This window comes from Octopus bimaculoides, chromosome 2 (genome assembly GCF_046866305.1).
Source record: "Octopus bimaculoides isolate indiv1 chromosome 2, ASM4686630v1, whole genome shotgun sequence".
Taxonomy (NCBI): domain Eukaryota; kingdom Metazoa; phylum Mollusca; class Cephalopoda; order Octopoda; family Octopodidae; genus Octopus; species Octopus bimaculoides.
This window is the reverse complement of record NC_142929.1, coordinates 42100886-42126441: the sequence shown is the minus strand read 5'-3', so window position 1 is coordinate 42126441 and position 25556 is coordinate 42100886. Positions and strand designations below refer to the sequence as shown.

General features: G+C 36.8%; 1 long non-coding RNA gene across 1 annotated transcript in view; it reads left to right on the top strand.

The window, feature by feature from the left end:
• LOC128250812 (uncharacterized) overlaps positions 1-17383 on the top strand; it is a 29585-nt gene extending 12202 nt beyond the window's left edge. The window contains exons 2-3 of the long non-coding RNA XR_016238804.1: positions 15147-15241; positions 17212-17383. This is a non-coding gene — a long non-coding RNA (uncharacterized LOC128250812). The remainder of the gene's footprint in view (positions 1-15146; positions 15242-17211) is intronic.
• The last annotated feature ends 8173 nt before the right edge of the window (positions 17384-25556 follow it).

The window sequence follows — 25556 nt, the reverse complement described above, 5'->3', positions numbered from 1 at the left end:
CAACTTTGACTCAAAAGATTTTTTTTTTTTTTTTTTTTTTTTTTTACCAGTCATCTTTATACACATATGGCCACATATGAAAATAAGATGAGAACGAAAAGGAGTATGAAAGAGACAGAGGCAGGGAGGGAATGATAGAGTAGCATTAATATAATGAATAACAAAAGATTTTAAAATTGAGATATTATGAAATTAAAAATTCTTATCTTGCTTCTGCCAATTGTATTTCTGCATATTTAATTCAATTTTTTTTTTTTTTTTTTTTTTTGGTTGGATATGCATGTCTTGATCTCAATTATCATTTTTTTTATTATTCGTGGTCTGAAATTCATCAATTTTCTTTCTTACATCAAAGAGAATTAAAACACCTCTTGGTAAACACTGCATAAAAATGCTGAAGTTTAATAAATTTTGTGTGAGATGCCTAGACAATATTTACAGATCCAACTATTATTATTTTCTGGAACACGCTTATGTATGTCCTAATAAATAATCTGTTAATGTGTATCATCTTGGTTGTACTAATCACAAACAGGATAATGAACATATTCTTAAACAATCATATTACTTATGTTTCAACAGCTATATCAGTGAAATTTCTTTGCTTTCTATAATGTTTTTCTTCTGTACTACATTATAGACATTTGGTGTTGCTATGTTGGCTATTAATGCATTCTTATCATGTTTAGTCATGGAAAATTACAACAAGCTTATTTTGTGTTACCAAATGATTCATCTAGATACTGAAGTCCCATTGTACTTTTGTATTGTTAATTTTTATCACAGAAGGCACTTATTATAAGTAACCCTCAGCATCTTGTCAAAAGATGGGAAATATTGTGATTACTATTATCATTATTTTTATTTATATTTGTTATAATTATTGTTGTTAAGGTAGTGAACTGGCAGAATCATTAGCATATTGGGCATCCACCCGTAGAAACCATGCCAAATCAAAGTGGAGTCTGGTGCAGCAGCCCCCGCCCCTCGGTTTGCCAGCTCTGGTCACACCACCCAACCCATGGACAATGGACAATGGATGTAAATGATGATGAGGATGACAGAATGCTTAGTGGCATTTCATCCATCTTTGCATTCTAAGTTCAAACCCTGACAAGGTCAACTTTACCTTTCATCCTTTCGGGTTCAATAAAATAAGTACCAGTTGAATGCTGGGGTTGATGTAATCAGCAAGCCCTCTCCCCCAAAAATTTTAGGCCTTGTCGCTATAGCAGAAAGGATTATAATTGTTAAAACTATTACATACTATATTAGTTAGTAGGTTTGTTGTGAGGTTTGATGACAAGTCTCCTCAAATCTTAAAGAATCTTTCTAAGGATTCTTATAGAAAACAGGATCACGTTTTTGTACAGGTTGACAACGTAAGTCTCAATTCCAATATCTTTTGGCCCCTTTAAATTGCAGTTTGGGTGTTGTGCCAAGCGCACGAACTACAACACAAAAAATTATCATCTTGGTCTTCCACAATCTTTTTATCTCTCTGGCAAGGTCCTGATGTTTCTCAATTTTCTATTATTATTATTATTGAGTGAGAGAGCAGTGCATGCCATCAAAGTGACACTGGGGTAAAATATACGAAGCCCATTATACCCATCATGACTACTCGTCTGATAAGGGTACACCAGGCACATGCATCTCAACCATATGTGCGCGACATGGTGACCTCATATCAAAGTAAACAGCGCATGACCTTGCAGGTGGGGCCCAGTTAGAATTTTCTTCAGGTCGAGTAGCCCATCCTGCTCAAAAGGTCCCTAAATAAGGTTTGTTTAAGGATGTTGAGCAAAACACCCATGTTTCCAAAGGTGAATTATTCAAACCCATTATCATTATTATTATTATTGTTATTATTATTATTATTATTATTATTATTATTACTAAGGCAGTGAGCTGACAGAATTGTTAGCATGCTGGATGAAATGCTTAGTGGTATTTCACCCATCTCTACATTGAGAGTTCAAATTCTACCAATGTTAACTTTGCTTTCCATCTTTTCATCCTTTCGAGATTGACAAATTAAGTACCAGTGAAACACTGGGGTCGATGTAATCAACTAGTCCCCTATCCCACCACCACCACTAAATTTCAGGCCTTGTGCCTTTAGTAAAAAGGATTATTATTATAAAGGCGGCGAGCTGACAGAATCATTAGTACACTGGGTAAAATACTTAGTGGCATTCTGTCCATCATTACATTCTGAGTTCAAATTCTGAGGTCAGCTTTGCTTTGATCTTTTCAGGGTTGATAAATAAGTACCAGTGAAACACTGGGGTCAATGTAATCAACTATCCTCTCCCCCAAATTTCAGGTCCTGTGCCTATAGTAGAAAGGATTATTGGTTATTATTTGAAAACAAAAGTGAGGGAAGAGAGAAAAGTGCTGCCTCGTAGCAATTTTGTTGAAAGGTGAGTGAATGTGGCAACAATGATATGAGTGAATGGGCCTACTCTAAATATGGTAGACAATGTGGAGAGGACACTTGCCCTAGTGGTCAGGGTCTCTGTGGTTTTGTGAGGTTTCCACAAGCAGTTCTTGGTAGTCTCCTGCTTTGGGGGAATTATTCTTTGTTGAAATTTATATTTTTGTAATTTTTTACTTTTTTTTACATACCTTTTATGTAACCTCACACTGTATTGTCCTGTACTGTTTCTAACATTTTTTGTGAACCTTTGGCGGTTAATAAAGAGAACATTATTATTATTCTGCAACAATTTGTGCCATCATTTCATACCAAATTCCACACATTCTACATTTCTCTGACACTTTCTCCCAAAAAACATGTTATCAAGTTGTTTGTTTTTAACACTTGATCTTGAGCTGCTACAAAAGGCTCTTTTTTTTTTCTTTTTTCAGTCATCCTTTTTTCAATCAAGCCCAGTTTTTATTCCACATACATCTTCAGTGGTCTTCCAAGACTGACCATGGATAGGTTTCTCTTCAATCTGTTTAACATGTTCTCTTTGAATTTCATTCTAGTCCTTTTCTCCTGTTCTACACTCGATCACCTGTTCTTTATTCACTGCCTTTAGCAATTTCTCTGAGCAGCTCTGTAAATATTCTAGTAGGCTTTATTATTATTATTATCATCACTACTACTACTACTACTACTACTACTACTACTACTACTACATCTGACATACTCAGATTGTTGCTGGAGGTGTCATTAATGTACCAGTTGTTCACTTCCCATGAACTGAGGTGATCTGTTCTTTTCAAGTCTCGAGAATTGTGCACAAGCTCCTTGCACTGCAAAGTAAGGCTGTTTTTAAGGATGGGCTCTATTGTTGTTGTTGTTGGTGGTGGTGGCAGCGTTGTTGTTGTTGTTGTTGTTGTTGTTGTTGTTGTTGTTGTTGTTGTTGTTGTTGTTGTTGTTGTTGTTGATGATGGTGGTAGTCGTGGTAGTGGTGGTGGTGGCAGCAGCGTTGTTGTTGTTGCTTTAGTATTATTACTATTGTTATAAATAGTGTTTCAGCCTGTCTTAATAAATCCAGAAATAGGATTTAGCTGCAATAAGATTTTGATAATCTGAAAATCTTTGGCTGGAGGCCAAATATATATATATATAAGACAGTTACATAAATCACTTAAGTACAGATGTCAGGATAGATTTGTGCAAAACTATAAACTTTTTTTTTCTCAATATGAAAATAAGTCACAGCAAAATATTATGAGCATTTTAATAAAATTTTGCATTTATTGTAAATGTCTAATATATGATTTATTCATACATTGTCACCATAAATACAAACACATGCACACACACCAAACTGTGTGTGTGTTGATAAATTGTCACTATGTACGACTTAATCTTACTCCGTAGTAAATGTGTATTTGATGAAGAGAGAAGATGGAAAATGGATCAAGCTAAAATATTTTACGTTTGAATGCTTAGAAATGTCACTTTGTAAATGTCTTACTCTTGATAAGAAGTAAAATGCATAACTATAGATGACATAGAAGAAATATTGTAGTATCAAAAATTTGTTTATAGACAACCAACAAATCAATTATGGAATGATTCAGAAATATACAATATATATTTGTATAGACTGGTGCTATTGATATAAAATATAGATAAGTTCCTTGTAGAAAACATAAAAGGTATTTGGAGATGTTAAATGATGATGATGATGATGATGATGATGATGATTGTTCAGTTGTTTGATTAATTGAACTACCAGATCCATTGAATTACCACCCTTTCTGTTTCCTTTGTATTCTCTCTCTTGTATTCACATTGTACTTTGAGGGTATGTCCTTACCATTTCTTTCTCTCTTTCCAACTGGGGAAGCCACTGTCTCTCTATCATACTTTAACTCCTCAACACCTGGTGTAAAGCTATCACCCTCAATATTCAGTTGGGGGTGGAGGAGGTCGTGTCTTGAAAATTACTTGGTGACCTCATGGGTATTGGTGCCATGACAAAGCACCCAGTACACTCTGTAAACTGGTTGGTGTTAGGGAAGGACTTCCAGCTGTATGAACCATGCCAAAACAGACGCTGGAGTTTGGTGCAGTCAATCCTTTGGCTCATCAGATCCAACCCATGCCAGATGTTAAATGATGATGATGATGGTGGTGGTGGTGGTGGTGGTGGCTGAGTATCCTACAGAGTTGTGTACTCTTAATGTAATTCTCAGGCAGAACCAGCATGATACCTCTGTGTAACAAGACAGAACCTTTAAATTATGGGGACAGTTCATGTGATGAGCTTCCCTAAAGGTTTCTTTTATTCAGTTTCACATTTTTGTCAGAAAATCTCCCACAAATCATATCTTAACATCTTAAATAAAGAAAGGATACATTAGATAATGTAGTTCTAGCTATATCCTTACAAAGACGAAGTGGTCATAAGTGTATTCATTAAGAGTTACTCTGGGGTTAACCATCAAAAAGATGAAGTAACTCCAGAGAGTTGATGGTTTATTTCTGAAGGAATTGCTAACAACAACTGCTGACATCCACAGAAGATGTTATGTGATATTTCAGCAACAATTCACTAACTTGAAACAATAAAAGGAATTAATAAGTGGCAGCAACAGGAAACAGACAGATAAAATGTCAACTGCCAACAAGAATTAGATTCTTTTCCACTTCTCTATACTCAAATGTCTTATCTATGAGACCATACTTATATTCTTGTTCAGTACCCATTTTATGAACTACAATATTTTTCAACAGAACTTATCATCATCATCATCATCATCATCATCATCATCATCATCATCATCATCATCATCATCATTTATTGTCCTCTTTTCTATGCTTGCATGGGTTAGACCAAATTTGTTGAAACAGATGTTCTACAGCCAGATATCCTTCCTGTCATCAACCCTCATTTATTTCCTACCAAGATAATATTTCCCCATGGCTTGACAGGTTTTTCCTGGAAAGACTAGAAGCAAACAGCATTCTTGTATGTTAATGATGCTCATTTTTCTAACCATCACATGACGCCAAGGCATAAATGTACACAAACACACACACACACACTAATATATTTATATACGAAGTGGTATCAAAATGTTCCCGGACTAGGTCTGTAGGACAACATAAGATGGCAGCACATGGTTGCATGCACAGTGAAAGCTAGCAGTGACCTTCATGAGGCAGTGTGCTGATTGGCATTGCTGTGTTTAATTCTCATGTGAAATTTGTATTTTTGTGATCACATGTATGCTGTAGTCTGCAATTTTGTCATGCATGGACAAGAAGTTGGAACAAAGAACCAACAGGAAATTGTGCATTAAACTTGGGAAGTCTGTTACAGAGGTATTGAGCATGCTTTGACAAGTTTATGGCGAAGAGGCAACAGGTCATACACAATGTTTCGAGTGGCATGGCTGCTTCAAAAGCAGAAGAATGTCTCTGGAAAATGATGAGTGATCTGAAAGACCTGTCACGGGTGACATCCTGGAAATGTGGAGAAAATTCATCAGCTTTTGCATGAGGATCATTGGAAGACAATCAACAACATTGCTGATGTTGTTGGTCTTTTGTATGACTCTGTGCAGGCAATCCTAACATCTGAATTGAATATGCTGAGTATCTCTGCTAAGTTTGTACCCCACCTGCTGACCACTGAGCAGAAAGAACATCGCCTCAAAGTCTGTCAAGATCTCCATCAGTGTGCCAATGATGATCCATCCTTCATGTCGAGGATTATCACCAGTGACAGCAGTTGGTCTATGGGTACAACTCTGAGACAAAGTAGCAGTTGTCACAATGGAAAAGCCTTTCATCTCCACAACCAAAGAAGGCATGGCAGAGCCACAGCTCAATCAAGAGCATGCTCATCATTTTCTTCTGAATTCCACAGTATTGCACATCAAGAATTTATCCCTCAGGACCAGACCATCATTCAAGAGTTCTACTGTTTTGAAACATTTGAGGGAGGACATTTGGTGAAAGTGACAGGATCTGTGGAGCACAAAGAATTGGATTCTTCACAACAACAATGCATCCTGTCACCGAGCTCTCCTCATTCGTGAGTTTCTTGCCAAAAATAACATGGTATCACTTCCACACCTATCCTACTCACCATATTTAACACCTGTGGACTTCCATCTCTTCCTCAAGATGAAAACGCAGCTCAAAGGTCACCATTTTAACACCATTGTCAAGATCCAGATCAAATTGCAGAAATTCCTCGACTTGCTTACAGAAAACAACTTCCAGGCCAGATTTCAAAAGTGGCAGAAATGCAGGTCTGGTGTATTGCTGTGCAAGGTGACTATTTTGAAGGAGACAATACTAAAACTCAGGTAAATAAGTTATTTTATTAAACATAACTAGTCTGGAAACTTTTTGATACCACCTCATACATAGGCTTCTTTTCAGTTTCTTTTTACCAAATCCACCCACATGGCTTTGGTCAGCGTGGGGCTATAGCAGAAGACACCTGCCCTCTGTTCCACTTAATGAGATTGAACTTGAAACCATGTGGTTAGAATGCAAGCTTCTCAACTACACAATCATACCTGCACTTAACACTGGAGGAAACTTTTAGTAGTACTGTGGCTTAATAGTAAAAGGACTTTTTTATTATCACTCAGTGTGGAAGGAAGAGCAGGCCCATAACCCCTCAGACTGATGGGAGGAAGTTATCTTCAAACCAGAGACCAGGACCAATGCTTGCAACAGGGCAGACTCCACTAAATTCACCCATTGCTGTTTTAATGCACAGTAGGCAATCACCCTGGTACCCGAAAGGTTTGGGGCCTAATGTTAATCTATATATGCTGTGGTTTGTTATCAATAACTAAATACTATACACTCCTGTCATTACTTTGTTGGAGTTGGGTGGGGCATGATGAGGCTATAATGTTGTTAAGATAGCTTTGAAGGCATCCAATAACCATGTGGTTGTATTAAACTGCATGAACGATTAAGTCTACCACTCAAGTAGACCAGGGTACTCAAAATGCAAATAGCTAGGACAAATACTGCAAAGCATCCTATCCAATGATCAAATGATTCTGTATGCCCACAGCTCTAGGCTGGTACTTTATTTATTGATCCTAGAAATATGGATGGCAAAGTTGACTCCAGTGGGATTTGAACTCAGAACACAAGAAGCCAGATTAAATGTCACAAGGAATCCCATCAAATGCTCTCTCATCATCCTTATCATCATTGTCGTTGTTTAACATCTATGCTCCATGCTGGCATGGATTGGATGGTTTCACAGGATCTGATGGTTCCAAAGACTGTATTGTACTCCAATGTCTGCTTTGCTTTGGCATTATTTCTGCAGTTGGATGGCCTTCCTGACACCAATCACTTTATTGCATGTACTGGATTCACTTTTCATACCACCAACACTAGTGAGGTCACCATGCAGCTCATAAGGCTATGAACTCCAAGGAAGAGTGGGAGCTGGCTTTATGCTAGGGGACAAGGCTCAGCTTATAGCTGAAATATTCTATTTCTGAAGGGTTTCTGAGGTTATTATAGATCTATGAAACCCAGACATAAGCAAGTATTTTCAAGCAGTGAGCATTATGAGGTATATTGCATATCATAAATTGGGCCATAGTATTAAATGAATAACTTAATAAACATCATATGTAATACATTTTCATCAGTTGATAATTTAAGATTTACTTAGCTCCACCAAACTTTGAATGAAAGAAAGCATTAGTGAACAAGTAAGCAAAAAAAAAAAAATTGTTCAAATTAAGAGAGACAAATCTAATGATTATGTTCCAAAATTTTTGTAAAAAATTATGAAGTTTATATAATGAGGTCATAACATGTACCACAGAAAAGAGTAACATGCAGTCAATGTGTTCCAGGTTATCAAACTTATTTAATCTATGAATGCTTTGTAAAATAAATGTTAAATTATGTAAAGATCTACTAGATAAAGTTCTTATTCTTGATACAAATTCACGTGTTTTGGTTAATTCAATAACTTCAAAGAATATGTTGGCAATCTGAAACAGACTGGCTCCAGAAACATTCTGATATAAGGAAATAAATCTAAACAATATCTAGTATGTTAACTACTGTTGGACTCCATCAAAATCATTCAATTAGATTCTCCGATTACAAAAAATCAAATTGATCAAAACTGACTAAAATATAAATATCTCATGAACAATAACAGTTATAACAATATATATGGCATTACAATATTATGAGCAATAACAATAAGGAGATTAGTTCAGTAAGCATTCATCTCACATCAATAAAATTGTGTATGATTGATATCACATTTTGTTCTCCAGTAGAATTTAGAAACATCTTCATCGCTGTATTATTGACAGTATAGAAATGTGTGAATATATAACCTGTTCCAATTATTTACTTACTAATCTCCTTTATTGCTACAAGATAATAAATAACTGTAATTAATTGATTGAGAAAGAGTTTATTTATCTTATATTTATTTATTAATTGATTGGTTGTTCACCAATTCAATAAAGAATCACCAAAATGTTGCTTTTGGCATATTTTGGATAATAATATTTTTAGACGGAGCTGTCTCCTGTTTTGCAAATAGCTTATATATTTACATAAAATAATAATTAAGTTGTCAAATTGTTGTAAAAGCTGACTGGATGCAGGTCAATTCAAAAAATAGAATGATTATAGTTATTTAGCTTTCTTCTATTTTTTAGTGTCAAATTTTCTGTTTATTATTTTTTATTTTATTTACCTAACTACCATTAAATGATAACAGCTGTTATCACAAACAACAACTACATTTATGTCATCAGTATGAAGACAGGTTGTTGGAGAGGGACCTTTTGAAAAGTTGTTGACTATTTAAGAGATCAATACAAATCAAATACTTTAGATACTAAACTATTTCAAGCCAACAAGTAAGATACTGTCTGTCATTTGATTATGAAAATATAGTCATATATATATATGAAAAAAAAAATTGTTTTATTTTAAGAACTATATAGTAGGCTTCCGTCAGTCTCAAGAGGCCATGGATCTGCACCTGAAGAAATCGTGTCCGCTGCTCATGGCAATGCAGTGTCTGTTGTGGCTGTATAGGCCCCCCACAGGAGTGACAGTCTTACATACAGTAACTGCATTTGAAAGAGGTCTCTGCCAACGCTACTGGTTTTTCCTTCTGTCAAGTGTGCTTTTTCTTTAGTGGTGAGTTCCTGCTTTCCTTCTGTTCTCTTTGTCCCCTTTCACAGTATTTCTCTCCAGTGTGGGTGATCATTTGCAACCTCCTCCCATTACAGGGCATCCAAATCAAGTGACTTCATATTCCTCTTACAGACGTCCTTGAAACAAAGATGAGGTTGTCCTCATGCCCTTCTGCCAGTGGCCAATTCCCCATACAGGAGGTCTTTGGGGGATCCTTCCATCCACCATGCAATGTACATGACTGAGCCAGCACAAACAACACTGCTGGAGCAGGGTGAATATGCTGGGTATCTTGGCTCAGTTGGGGACTTTGGTGTTGGTGATGTGGTCGGGCCACCAGATAGCCAAGATGCGTCTCAGATTATGAAGGTGAAAGACATTGAGACATCGCACCTATCTAGAGTAAAGGCTCTACATCTCACTGCCATAAAGTAGCGTACTAAGGAAGTACACCTTATAGACAGCAGTCTTGGTGTTAGCAGCCAGTTTTTCTATTTTCCCAGACTCTCTTTGTGAGCCTGGCAAATGTGGAGGATGCTTGTCTGATTTGCCTGTTGATCTCAGGGTCCAGGGAGAGGTCATCAGCAATGGTAGAGCTGAGATAGGTGAATTGATGGACTAGCTCCAGCTTGTAGTTGTTGATGGTGATGGTGGGGGGGGGGGGCTGCTTGAAGCTTTGGCCCATTACTTGGGTCTTCTTCAGACTGATAGTCAGACTGAATTCCTGACAGACCTTTGGAATTTTGTCCACAAGATGTTGCATTTGCTCTTCAGAGTGTGCTGTCAGTACTGTGTCATCTGCAAACAACATTTCTCTGACAAGTACCTGGTGCACCCTGGATTTTGCTTTCAGCCTCAACAGACTAAATAGTTTGCCATTTGATCTGGTGTAGAGGTAAACACCATCAGTTGATGTCCTAAATGCATGTTTCAGTATGACTGAAAAGAAGATGCCAAACAGGTTGGGGGCAAGCACACAGCCCTACTTCATGCTGCTACATATGTTGAATGCCTCCAAAAAAGAGCCATCAAATTGAACAAGGCTTTTCATGTCCATGTGAAATGATTGGACAATCCTGAAGAGTCTTGGGGGACAGCCAATTTTGGCAAGGATTTTGAACAGGCCATCTCTACTAACTAGGTCAAAAGCCATTGTGAGATCGATGAAGGCGATAAAGGGTGGCTGCCTTTGCTCTCAGCACTTCTGTAGCTGTCAGAGAGAGAAGGTCATGTCGATGGTGGAACGTTTTGATCTGAAACCACACAGAGATTTGGGGTATACCCTCTCAATGATTTTCTGTGGCATGTTTAGGGTCACGTGGGCAAAGACCTTCCCAATGATGCTTAACAGTGAGATGCCTCAGTAGTTATTGCAGTCACTTTTGTCCCCTTTGTTCTTATATAGAGCCTCTACATCAAGCACAGGCAACCTTTTTTGAGAAGCAAGCTGCATGAAACATGACTCATCATTAGGCAGACTGCACTACAAAAATATTCAAGGTAATTTTTCATTAGGTGTGCCATTCAGAAAGTCCTGCAGGATACAGTTTGCCCATGACTGCTCTACATGGTAACTCATTCTGCTAGAAATAGTGACCAACTCTCCCTCAATCACATGCAATCATTAAAAATAATAAGACACATTGAATAATGTAGTCTGAATTACACAATGCTTGAAAAAACGTTGGATTGAAAACAGCTGTAACACTTTTTTGATCATGTAGCTCTTCATTTTGAGTTGATGTACAGCTAAATAACATTATAGTATACAATTAAATAAACATCAATTTCTTACTAAATTGATTTATGCATCAGCTAAAATCGTTATCAAAACATTGTCGTCATTATTTCTATTTATGTAAGCAATAGGGTAATGGGTTTGATAAAATTATATTCAATATTTGTTTTCAAGAAAAAAAAACAAAAATCGAATGTTTGCATGTGTTTACATTTTCTAGTGTAAATATATATTTCTCAGCCAGTTCTAAATGGAAATTGAATATAAATTCAAATATATGTCTAGTCTTGCTCTAAAGTAATTTTTGCATTGGAAGCCCAAGTGAGAAGGCAAAAAATGAAATAAACTGTCATAAAAATGTCTGTCTCTGTGGAATTGCCATTTACTTCATCATCCCTTATTATCAGTAAAATATATATCAGTAGTCAACTAGAACTGGTGCAGTATATTCTTTTGATAAGGTTCAAAGAGATTTTTTTTTCTAGAGGACAGGTATGGCTGCATATAGGTGCAGGTAGAGTTGTGTGGTTAATAAACTCATTTTGCAACTGCATGGTTTTGGGTCAAGTCCCAGTGTGTGGTACTTTGGGCAAGTGTTCTTCTCCTATAGCCCCAGGCCTTGTGAGTGAATTTGGTTGACAAAAACTGTGTGGAAGCCCATCATATATATTAAATGTGTGTGTACACTTGTGTGTATGTGTGTGCGCATGTGTGTGCACATGTGTGTGTGTGCACTTGTGTGTAGGTGTGTGTGCATGTGTGTGTAGGTGTGTGCGCATGTGTGTGTAGGTGTGTGTGTGTGTCTTTGTACTTATCACCTCCTCCCCACTGCTAGATGAGCAGTGTTGGTTTGTTTACATCCCTGTAACATAGCAGTTTGGCAAAAGAAACTGATAGAATATGTACCAAACTTCAAAAAAAAATTGTTCAACGAAATACGTTAAGGCAGTGCTCCAGCATGGCAACTGTCCAATGAATGAATCAAGTAAAAGATAGAAGATACAAATGTCTGTATGTCTAAGTGGAATTACTATCTATTTCATCATACCCTGGTATTGATAAAATAAATACCAGTAATAAACTAATATTGATTCAATCAATTTTTCTTTTCTTTTTTTTTTTTTTTTTTACGAGGTTCAAAGACATTTTTTTTTTCTAGAGATATGTAGTTATTGATTAACAAATATGATCAAAAGCTCTGTTGTGCTTGAGGATGATGGAATACTTGAAACAGCAAAGCATTTTTGACTACTCCTGTGGTGGAGATGATGGGAGGGATGGTGGCTGATGTTTTAAAGGTAAAACATTAACATTAAATTATAACATTGGTACAGTTTTAGGTTCTTTGCTTCATTGATTTATTGAGCAGAATTGAATCATCACCGTTTAATATATGATTGATTTAGAATTAAACTCTTTATCTGTTTCATTCTATCTTTTATCCTTCGCTTGTTTCAGTCATTGGACTACAACCATGGAGGGGCACCACCTTGAAACGTTTAGCCAAGTGCATCAACCCCAGTACTTAGTTTAAGCTTGCTACTTATTCTATCAGTTTCTTTTGCCAAACTGCTTAGTTATTGAGATATAAACAAATCAACACTGGTTGTGAAGTGGTTGTGGGGACAAACTCAAATACATTTTGTTAATAATTCATTAAACTCTTTTGATGAAAGTGAATTTGTCCACAATAAATTGTACTCACTTCATTTCATACTTCAGGTCTGAATGACTACATTGTTACAACTTCTAGCCTCATGAAAAAAAAAAAAAACATACAACTAACACCTTCATATTGTCTACAAATGCTAACAAGCCTCATAAGTTCTGGCAAAGTTGTCCTCAGTGGGATTTGGTCTCAGAATGTAGAGAGCAAGAAGAAATGGCACTAAATAACAAAAACAACAACAACATCATCAATTATAATAAGAATGAGGATGATGATGATGATGATGATAACAATAAGGAGCTCCAGCCCCAAAAACGATACTGACAGATTGTATGTGCCTAGAAACAGGGGTAGAAAAGGTCTCACAGGAGACCTTTCTATGAATGATGGACAGCTTGCACCACTTCTTGTCAAGGACTTAATGATGGCATGTTACTCCTGCTTGTAACCTATATACTTGTGATAAAGAAAAGGACAAAAAAATTACTACAGAGGCACAGTTGTTTTACCAACATATGCAATTTTAACAACTTATGCCAGTTAATAAAAAGTCATGTCCACTTTTGCACTAATTTCAGTACATCCTTCATGTAATATAATTGTTCACGGTAAAGTGATGTCAGAAATTCAGGTATTGGATCAAAAGTTCATAGTTCAGATATTCAGTCTTTCAAATCTTGAACAGTTTCTGAGATAGCAATAGCACTTCAATGTCTACGAAGACAATGAATAGTTGAAAAATAAATAAATACAGAAATCATGTTAAGTGAATCTGATATATATTTCTTGCTTTTAAAATACACTTTACATTTTAATGGTGTTTCAAGTAGAGTTTTTTTCTGTCAAACCTGGCAGTTTAAAATGTCTCATTAACTTATCCAAAGCAGAATTTGTTCTTAATTACTGAGTAAATATTCTTGAAAAGAAAAACAAAAATATAAGGAAGAAATCTAATTGTGCATTTTCAAAAGTTATTAAATTCCATACATTCGTTTCCCAAGATGATTTAAGAAACCAATAATTTCTTTTACATTCAACTGTAATTCATTTTGGCTAATTATTTCTAATTTTAAATATAATTGGCAAAGCTAAATTGTAGGAAATTTAAGCAAAAAACTATAAGCAAAACAGAATATCCAATGAGAGTTTAAAGGTCATAGAAAAATTAAATGCATAACTGAAAATAAGATTGCTCGTGGAAGTTCAAAAAGAATATGAATGAATCATTATGTTTTAGAAGGGGAAAAGGGAGAATGAATAAATAAATAAAATTCATAGTAAATGTTTCAGCTTTTGACTTTTGATATTTGGTTGATGGTAATGTATCTAATCAGGATTCAGAAATCAGAACTAGACAAATCTAAAATTTTGTACATTTAATCAGCACTGTTTGTTGTAAGTATTGGACTTCCTGGCATTTAGTTTAATGGGTTGTGAGTCTGGTTGAGAATCTAACGGTCAACACTGGACTAACTAGCTGAAAATCTGATAAATATTCTGATAATCAATGTTTGGCTATTATCTATTATCTAGTTTAATTGACAGAATAATAAACCGGTAGTCATAAAATCGGTGTTGCAAGATGACTCATAAGTTTCTCAGATAAAGTATTGGCTTTCTCATAAGTGTTGGATTGTATTTTCACATTAATGCCTCCAGACACAGTCTTCAGGCATGTTCTGTAATTTCCTAATTTATTTACTTAGTCAATTAAACATTCATTCAATGAGAAAACAACCTTTTATGAGACTCACTGATTAGACTAGAAATTGATAAATGTTTTACTTGTTCTTTGTTTTAATTAATCATTTTAAGGATGAGAAACTACTGACCCTCTCACTTTCAGGCTCTCCTAAAGCAGAAGATATGAAGATGTTGGTATGAGATCAAGTCCTTTAAATAAATAGATAAAAAAATATTAAAAATATTATTTCACATTTGTTGGGCAAAGAATGTTGTAGTATTCAGACATACTGCAAATAACATTTGACTTATTGATAAATAACTATTGTTTGACATTCAATTTATCACTACATTCAGAGAAGAGCTTCATGTTTTGATGTGTTTATTGAGGTTTCATTTTTATCCTCCTCTTTTTCATCCAGTAAGAGGAAGATAAGATTACAAGATGGTGATATAACGAAGATGGTTAATAAGGAAAATGTTGAAATGGATATATAACTTGAGATGAAATGAACTGGTAAGTGACATTTTATTCTCCATTATAAAATACAATGACTGCCATACATGAATTAACATAACACAATAGGTTACAACAAGGATGTGTGAGAACTTCGTGGTCGGGCTGGACTGTTGATGTTGTAGACATAGTTGACGTTCTGTTGGTGATGTAGAGGCAGGTGATTGGTCTGTTGGTCGTGTAGTTTTCATACAGCAATGATGTAGACAAGCATCTGATGGAGATGATGAGAGCGGAGGCTGGCTGGTGTCAGGATATTGTTGATTGAGACGAGATGCATGTGTGGTCAGTGGCAAGTGCCAAAGACCTAGGACAGTTGAGAACTGCCATTCATATAGGGAATAAGAGGCTCCCAGGGCTGGTGATTAATTTCTTGTGTAAGGAAAAATAAACTGTTGTACCAATGCAATTGGACAGCTGGAAGCCGACCAATACAAACAATGGTTTGTTTAATCACGAGGTTATGCAACTGCTGAAACGAAAAGAGCTTGTGGAGCTGTTTTATGGCTATTTAAGCCTAGACGAGTCAAAATGAAAACATCTCACATAATGACAGTGTAAATCACTTCTGCTACAGTGAAATCCAAATATTGAGGGTTCAGATCAACTAAGTTTCAATTCAATGCTCAGAAGGCTTCTGATGTTCAAGAGTTAAAAAGAAAGAGGTACCGAAAGAACAATACATGTACCAATATTCTTATAAATTTGTTGTTGGCACTCCGTCGCTTACAACGTCGAGAGTTCCAGTTGATCTGATCAACGGAACAGCCTGCTCGTGAAATTAACGTGCAAGTGGCTGAGCACTCCACAGACACGTGTACCCTTAACGTAGTTCTCGGGGATATTCAGCGTGACACAGTGTGACAAGGCTGACCCTTTGAATTACAAGCACAACAGAAACAGGAAGAAAGAGTGAGAGAAAGTTGTGGTGGAAGAGTACAGCAGGGTTCGCCACCATCCCCTGCCAGAGCCTCGTGGAGCTTTAGGTGTTTTTGCTCAATAAACACTCACAACACCCGGTCTGGGAATCGAAACCGCGATCTTATGACCGCGAGTCCGCTGCCCTAACCACTGGGCCATTGTGCCTCCATTCTTATAGATAATAAGGTAGTAAACTGACAGAATTATTAGCATGCCGGACAAAATGCTTTGTAGCGTATCAGCTGTCTTTATGTTCTGAATTCAAATGCTATGAAGGTCGACTTTGCCTTTCATCCTTTCAGGGTCAATAAGATAAGTACCAGTTGAGCATTGGAGCCAATGTAATCAATTTAGCTCTTTCTTCCAAAATTGCTGGCCTTGTGTCAAAATTTGAAATCAATATGCTTATAAATAATATCTAAGTATATTCCAAAGTTTACCAGTTCACTGGTAATTGTTCCTATGAAACTAAAATCCAAAATGCTGAGCTTTTACACAATAATGGTCTGGTGAGTAAACAACTGAAATTATGTTGTTAATAATTTATTCAGCTTTGCTTATTACTGATTAATCCTTGCTCGTTAGTGCTAACCACTTATTGAAAAGACATTAATAAAAGCAATAGTAAAATTTTCTAAGGTCAAACAAGACCTTCAAATTAACTTAACCTTTAGCATTTGAACTGGTGATACCTGACCCAAATATTCTAATTGTTTTACTTTCAAACTGATTAGGTCTGCCCCTCATACCTACTCAACAATGTCATGTTAGAAATAATTACATCTTTAAAATCTTGAAACTATGAAATAATGCATGATAAATTCAAAACAATGTGAATCATTAAGCATTACATTTGACAAAGTAATCTGAATGCTAAGGGTTTAATGTTTCTCATGTCATGTCAGAATTGTAAGAAAGCTTTAACGAATCTTCAACAAAATTAAAAGTCAGCAAAGTTGTTGTTGCTGTTGTTTTTACCCTAGGTCGGCCCTGATTGAGCAGACATGATCAAAAGCATTCTGGTGATGACCATCCCATTTACTTTTCAGGCATAGTGTATCTAGGAAAAACACAACTCAGTACATCCTTCTCCTTTCTAAGATGGCATGGTGTGACATAGAGGTGATTTCATTTTTATTCCTAACAAGTTCAGCGACCACAAAGATTTTCATTAGGATAAACAGGTAAGGTTCCATAGATAGCTAAAGACTACAATTTATCTAAGTATGGAATGACTGAGGGACAATACTACTACTGCTGCTGCTGCTGCTACTACTACTACTACTACTACTACTACCACCACCACCACCACCACCACCATTACTATTACTACTACTACTCATGTTGCTGCTACTACTACATCTACTGTTATTGTTACTATAGCTGCTGCTGCTGCTACTACTACTACTACTACTACTACTACTATTGTTACTATTGCTGCTGCTACTTCTATTGAGGTGTATGGCTTCTTTGTATTTAAGTCTGATGTAATATAGGCTTTCTCTAATTAAGTTGAGTCTAATTAAATTTTTTTTTTTCTTATCTGAACAGTAATGTATATAATTAACTTGTAACTTCTAATGTACTTGTCAAGTATACTTGTGTCTGAAAGTAGTCATTTTAATTAAATTTTGTTTATTTGTGTATTTAGGAGCTAAAGTGACAAGACTTCTTCAATTCAGCATATATATACATTTTTTAAAGTTTCCACTATGTAACTATGCAGCTCTTTACATACAAATATTATAGACTGCACAACAAAAGCTGTCCAGTTTATTAAGAAGTCTTCAATCACTAACATACTACAACCGCTTGTTCGGTTGACTTCTTCCTTTTCTATCTTTTCTACTATTCTTATCATGATTGATTCTTGCTCTTCAGAGCTTATCATACATTCATACATACATGCAAGCATTTATGCATCATAGCTCGATGATTTGACTATTGGGCTCACAATCATGAAGTAGTGAGTTTGATTCCAGGACCGGGCTGTGTTAAGTTCTTGAGCAAGACACTTTGTTTCACGTTGCTCCAGGTCACTCGGCTGTAGAAATCAGTTGCAATGTTGCTGGTGCCAAACTATATCGGCCTTTGCCTTTCACTTGAATGACTTCAGTGCCATGAAAAAGGGAATCTAACTCACCTCCTCATGATTGTGGCCCAACACTCTAACCACTGAGCCATGCACCTTCATTTATGGTTATATTGTGATACCAAATACACTGTCTGAAAAGAGAAGAAACAGTCTCACCTGAAATGACTTTGCGTGATGGCACCACTGTTCGAGCGTGATTGTTACCAACGTCGCCGTCCTGGCACTTGTACCGGTGGCACGTGAAAAGTCATTCGAGCGAGATCATTGACGGTGCTGCTGGACTGGCTCCTGTGCAGGTAGCACGTAAAATACACCATTTTGAGCGTGGCTGTTGCCAGTACCACCTGACTGGCCTTCGTGCCGGTGGCACGTAAAAGCACCCACTACACTCTCTGAGTGTTTGGCGTTAGGAAGGGCATCCAATCCAGCTGTAGAAACTCTGCCAAATCAGATTGGAGCCTAGTGTAGCCATCTGGTTTCACTAGTCCTCAGTCAAATCTTCCAACCCATGCTAGCATGGAAAGCGGACGCTAAACAATGATGATGATGATGTCTCTTGATTCAAATATGAACTAGGTTTAAACAACAACATCAACAGCCAATTGCTTTTCATTGAAACCCTTTTGAAAACAATTATTGTTGTTGTTGTTTAACCACATTGTAGTCATATGATCAGAGCCCTTCCAGCCATAACCATCCCCTCGTTATTCAGACATGGTATCTTATATATTTTCCTTGTTTCAGTCTTTTGGACTGTGGCCATGCTGGGGCACTGTCTTGAAGGGTTTAGTGAAACCCCAATACTTATTTTTTAAGCCTGGTTCTTACTCTATTGTCTCTTCTTGCCAAACTGATAAGTTATGGAGATGTAAACAAACCAACAAGCAGTGATGGTGGACAAACACAAACAAACACACACACACACACACACCAGAGGCAAAGTGGCTGAGTTCCTTTTGAGTGTTGGGCCTCAGACCTTTGTCATGCTTGAGAAGAAGACCCATCAAGCTGAGCAAAATCATAGTCATGGCAGATGCCAGTGTCACACAAATAGCACCCATGCCGGTGGCACATAAAAACACCCATTGCACTCTCAGAGTGGTTGGCATCGAGAAAGGCATCCAGCTATACAGCAGTCCACCCAATGCCAGCATGGACAACAGACATCAAATGATGATGATATATATATATATATATATATATATATATATATATATATATATGTATATAATATACGACAGGTTTCTTTCAATTTCCATCTCCAAAATACACTAACAAAATACACTATGGTTGGCATGGGACTATAGTAGAAAACATTTGTCCATGGTGCAACACAGTAGGACTGAGCCCAAGACCACATAGTTGGGAAGCAAGCTTCTTACCAGAAGGCCATGCTTGCACCTATAACCAGACCAGTGCCTATATCTAGAAGAACATTATTTAACATATTTTCTCTTAAGACAACATGCTGTGATATGAGGTAGATTTAGCTACCATTTATAGCAGATTAACAGTATGGGATATTAGACACTCCTTATTATATAGAATTAATTTACACATTTAAAACACATTTGCTAATAAATCAACCAGCTTCTTTGATAATTCACTGAAAGCAGCAGATAAGTTCTGTTATAGAGGCAACTTAATTAATTTTCGTGGTGCTGTCATTGTTCGCATCATAGATAGCATCTACAATACAATGCAGAGTAATTTGAGGAACCACTATTTCATTGATAGAAAAGAGATTATTTTCAAAGCCTTTCTTATTCTGCTTCTGTTTTGGCATCAACAACCATCTTCTTATAGCATTCAGTTACCTTATCCATTCTTATGATATGTCTAAACCAGTTCAGTCATTTATTTTGTATCTTACTAAAAAGTTGTAGAAGTCTACTTTTTCTGTCTCAAAACACATGTAGTTGATTATATATGCATATATACATACATATACATACATACATATACATACATACATATACATACATACATATACATACATATATATATGCATGCATACATACAATACATGCATACATACTTACAATACATGCATACATACATACATGCATACAGGCATACATACAATACATATATACATATATACAATACATACATACATACATACATACACTCACACACACACACACACACACACATTATAGGCTCAGGTATGGCGGCATGGTTAATAAGTTCAGTCCCCAAACATACCATTTCAAGTTCAAACTCAGTGTGGCACTTTGGGAAAGTGTCTTCTATTATAGATCCAGGTGAGCCAACCAAACCCTTGTGATTGGATTTGGTAGACAGAACTTGAAAGAAGCCCATCATATATATGTATGCATGTATGTATGTACGTATGTATGTATGCATGTATGTATGCATGTATGTATGAACGTATGTATGTGCTTGTATGTGTGTATGTGTGTATGTGTTTTGGCGGACACTCCCAAGTAGGAAGTAGGCTGTTCTACTACTGATAAATAGTGGACAGACACAGCAGGCAGTGTCAGTCAATGAGGTATGCTGTTCAGGCCAGTCACACAGACAACAAAATATGTCATCATAATGTGGGACATATCAGTGGCAACGAGGATACCTCCAGTGTCGTTATATCAATGGTGATGAGGATACCTCCCACTGTATAATGGTGTCATTGAACTACATGCAGTGGCAGATAAGACACGACACAGTGTAAGAAGATACAACAACTACACGCAGTGAAAAATTTGAAGAAGGATTTGAGCACACAGTGAAAAATATTAAAAAACCCCGATGTAGGATTTGAACTATATCATGTATGCTACATCATACTTTAAATATACTTTTATATGCCAGTGCCCCTGGACTGGCTCATGTGCGGGCGACACATGATATCTTTCGTGCGAGATCGTTGCCAGTGCCCATGGACTGGCTCTTGTGCGAGTGACACATGAGGTTTTTCGAGCGAGATCGTTGCCGGTGCCCCTGGACTGGCTCTTGTGCGGGTGGCACATAAAAGACACCATTTCGAGCGTGACCGTTTTCGTGCGGGTGACACGTAAAAGCACCCACTACATTCTCTGAGTGGTTGGCGTTAGGAAGGGCATCCAGCTGTAGAAACTCTGCCAAATTAGATTGGAGCCTGGTGTTGCCATCCGGTTTCACCAGTCCTCAGTCAAATCGTCCAACCCATGCTAGCATGGAAGGCGGACGTTAAACGATGATGATGATGCATCTAAATCTAAATTCTAATTCTGGTTAAATGTCTATGCCATCAGATGTGAGACCCATAAAGGGTGGCACGCTGCCCAGTCTAACATCATCATCTGGTCTTTAAATGCCTTTAACACTAGTTCTCAACGACTTTTTTTTTTTTATCTATGGACCCCTTCAGTGTTGGCTCGAGTATAGGAACTGCAGCACCCCCTATTTCCACTCGAAATTATTGATAACATTCAATATAATGAGTCCTTTTTTGCTTTAATTCTTTCTTTATACTTGTACATTATATAATCGTTAAGCTTAATGCCAGTAGCCATCCCCTAGTTTATAGAAAAAATACATAAGTCCTTGTATAGAACTGTGCACTTCACACTTCCAGTAACGCAGAGTTTGGCTGTTGTGCGCATGCTCACATGTTTGAGATAGGAAGCTTCACACTAGGGAGAGAGAGCACTGCGTGAATGACAGTGCCAGGTGAAAGGTAGTATTTCTTTCTGACTCCGCATGTGTTGTGCTTAAAAATGTGTTTATACTCTTGAATGCAATAAAGTGTAGAATTAGATTATTATCCTGCTTCCAGCTTCAGTGTTGCTGCCAGGACTTGAAAAATAGGGCTCATTCCCCCGTTTATTTTGTGATTGAAGTGGGATATTTGAAAAACAAGGGGGAATTCGAAGCGGTGTTGAGTGAACAGATTAAACACACTACCCAGCAGGGGCTAAAACGCGAACCGATGAAGTTTATGTATAAATTTTCTTTTTATATGTTTGTTTCCTCTTAGACAATATTAAAACAACGGCTAAAAATTTTCTAAAGCAGCATCCCCACTAATTTTATCTACGAGACGCCACTGGGCCCCCTTGATTCTTATTTCACTCTGATGGACCATTCAATGGAGCCATTCAATGTTTAAAATGTTCTATAGTATTTTTATTATTAAATATTATTAGCAAAACAATATTTGGTGTATTGTAGAAGTATACGCAATTTATTGCTCATAAATTTTAACAAAAAATCTTATATGGGTCCCCAATGGTCATATGGAGTCTGACTGCAAACCACTGCTTTAACAAGATTCACTAAATTGCAAGCATTCAGACAAAACAACACTGACGAATCGAGAATCAATTCCTCACGGTATTTTCTCTCTCATTCTTTCTCTCACACACACACACACACGCGCGCACGCATTAAATCTCGCCAGAGTCAACATCTTTCTTTATTTACTCTTTCGAGATCGATAAAAAAAGAGTATACTCGTCCAGGGCGGTGGATTGATTGAACTATAAAAATGTAACGTTCTAAGTTCAAATCATGTTATAGCATACTTCAGTAGTAAGATGAATCAGTCAATTTGTCGCTAGAGTGAACAAAGTCTATTGACACTGTGTCTTTAATAGAAACTGTTCTGTTGCGAGCACTTGAGCCAGATATTCAGGTGGAAGACAGTTTCGACTCTCTCTCTCCTACCAGCCTCAAAAAACTTCTTAAGGATCAAAAGATCTTAGACACTGCCTTCTCTTCTGACTAAAAAAATGTTCATGCCATGCCGGACATGGACCGTATCAGTCACACGCATATGGGAAGTCATGGGTAGCTACTCTTCCCTTCTTCCCCCAACTAACTCATGAAATAACAAAATAAACATAAACATGAATTAGCTCTATCATGGTAGAATCATTTTAGCCATAAAAGAAATTCTTGTATTCCATTTTAATATATTTTATAATACTATAGCATATATCAAAGTCTTTCGTTGTACATATACATGGGAGAATATACAAAAAATAACAACAGACGAGGACAGGTGGTGTAAATAACAAAAGTATATATTAGTATGACGCTCGGGAATACGGAAAGTCTTTGACGTTTCGAGCTACGCTCTTCAACAGAAAGAATACGGAGACAAGGAGAAAAACACGGAGAAAAAAAAATTGAATAGTGTTCAGTCAACGCCTGATCACTATATGCAAATATTAACATGCATACTAGATTTAAGGGGTCGTTACATACCCTCAATAAGGGACCAACCCTGCAATCTTTACCGTTCCCAATATTTTTCTTAGATTTATTTAACTTATTATCAAAAAGCAAATTACATCTAGAACTTCTCAATAAAACATAACAAATATAAAATATCGTGATTTCTTCTCTTGTATATCGTCTTTCCTTTCCATTTGGTTCTTTTGGCTGTTGTTAAGCCCCAGTTCAACTCTAATAGGAGCATTCCAGCCGTGAACATCTCGTCTTTTCTTAAATGTTCAGAGAACTAAAGACACATTACCCAACCAACAATTTAAGAGGTTTGGCTGCTATTTCTTGCAGGTCGAGCTAGCGCTCAGAGGCTCTCCTGCTGGCTCATTTCCATTCGGTCATTTAATACAGTGTGTCTAATATATCACTGTCAATGTGTTTCATTCATTACAGCAGCTGCTGTCTCTGCTTTCCTCTTTCTCTCGGCAACAGTGTCTGTCCTCTATGGCTCTGTCTTTCCGCAGTAACGTAAGGTCAATTGTCACCTCTCTCTCTGTACCTGCTTTCCTCACCACGCTGCTGTTATTCCGTTTCACAGAGACATTTCTTACATACATAAACGAATCCAACTTCGCGCGCACACATACATATACAACCACATATAGACACACACATACATGCGTACGTTCACACCCACAAATATACGTACATACATATAACCACGCATATATATATATATATATATATATATATATATATATATATATATATATATATATATATATATATCATCATCATCATCATCATTTAACGTCCGTTTTCCATACTGGCATGGGTTAGATTGTTTGACTGGAACTGGTAAGCCGGAGGACTGCACCGGGTTCCAGTCTGATTTGGTATGGTTTCTACATGTGTGTGTGTGTGTGTGTGCATGCATACATATATGTATGTATGTATATATATATATATATATATATATATATATATATATATATATATATATATACACACTCATGTACACATATAAGAAATTAAAATGACAAAAGAAAAGAAATTATGTCATGAACTTCATTAGCTTACTGCTGTTTCTGCTATAAGATACAATGCACTCATAGTTTGTGTATCATCCTAAAGCTGCATCAGAACTACAAACATGGGTCTTGAATGCAGAGAACTTAAGAATACTGGAAAGACATGAAGCAAGCATACTCTATTGAATTTACAATGTAAGTGTGCATGAATGACACAGTACAAATGTGCTGAGAGGAAAACTGGGCATAAGCAGAACTAGATGTAAGATTGGATTGGTATGCACATATCATGTCTGGTTGAAGACAGCTATATAAAGTAATCATTTAATGTGGACAGAGCTTGTGGGGGAGGAGACCCAGGAAGATATGGGATAAAGTGATGAAGGCGACCTCAGAACTTTGAACCTCGAGTAGATGATAAGGAGCTGAGATGATTGGTAATATGCAGCTCATGAGAAGACCTACCCAGCTGAGTGAAATTAAGTTCTGGAAGTGTTGTGTGTGTGTGTGTGTGTGTGTGTATGCACAAGTAGGCATTTTGCTTATTTCGTTCCTAAGACATTCCATCACTCTCCATCTCTCTAACTGCATTTTTTTCTTTGATACCACTAATCTTTCTCACAAACTAGGACCATTTCACTTGATATCCCTCCTTTATTCTTAATAATGTCCTCTCTTCCCACGTTTTACATTGACCCCACCCCCTCAGTCCCAAATCACTAATTCATCTCACCTTTTCCACCATCAGATGTATCTCACTCTCTCCATGCACTATGCCTGCCTTTCTCTCCCACCCACACACTCTTATAACCCACACAACTACTTGCCTTTCTGTCTCTCACCTTTCCCCTGTCTACCGAACCATCATTGTTATTCTGCAACACATCACATCCATCATCATTGGTCATCCCACCCCACTCCTTATGCATCATTCATTACATACAAAAGCACAAGTGGAGTTTAAAATTCACAACAGCTCTTTCAGCAGTATTATATTAATGAACACTTTGATTACATCATGACAAAAATTCATTATCTTCAGGTGATTTTAGACAAACAACTAGATAGATAGATAGATAGATAGATAGATAGA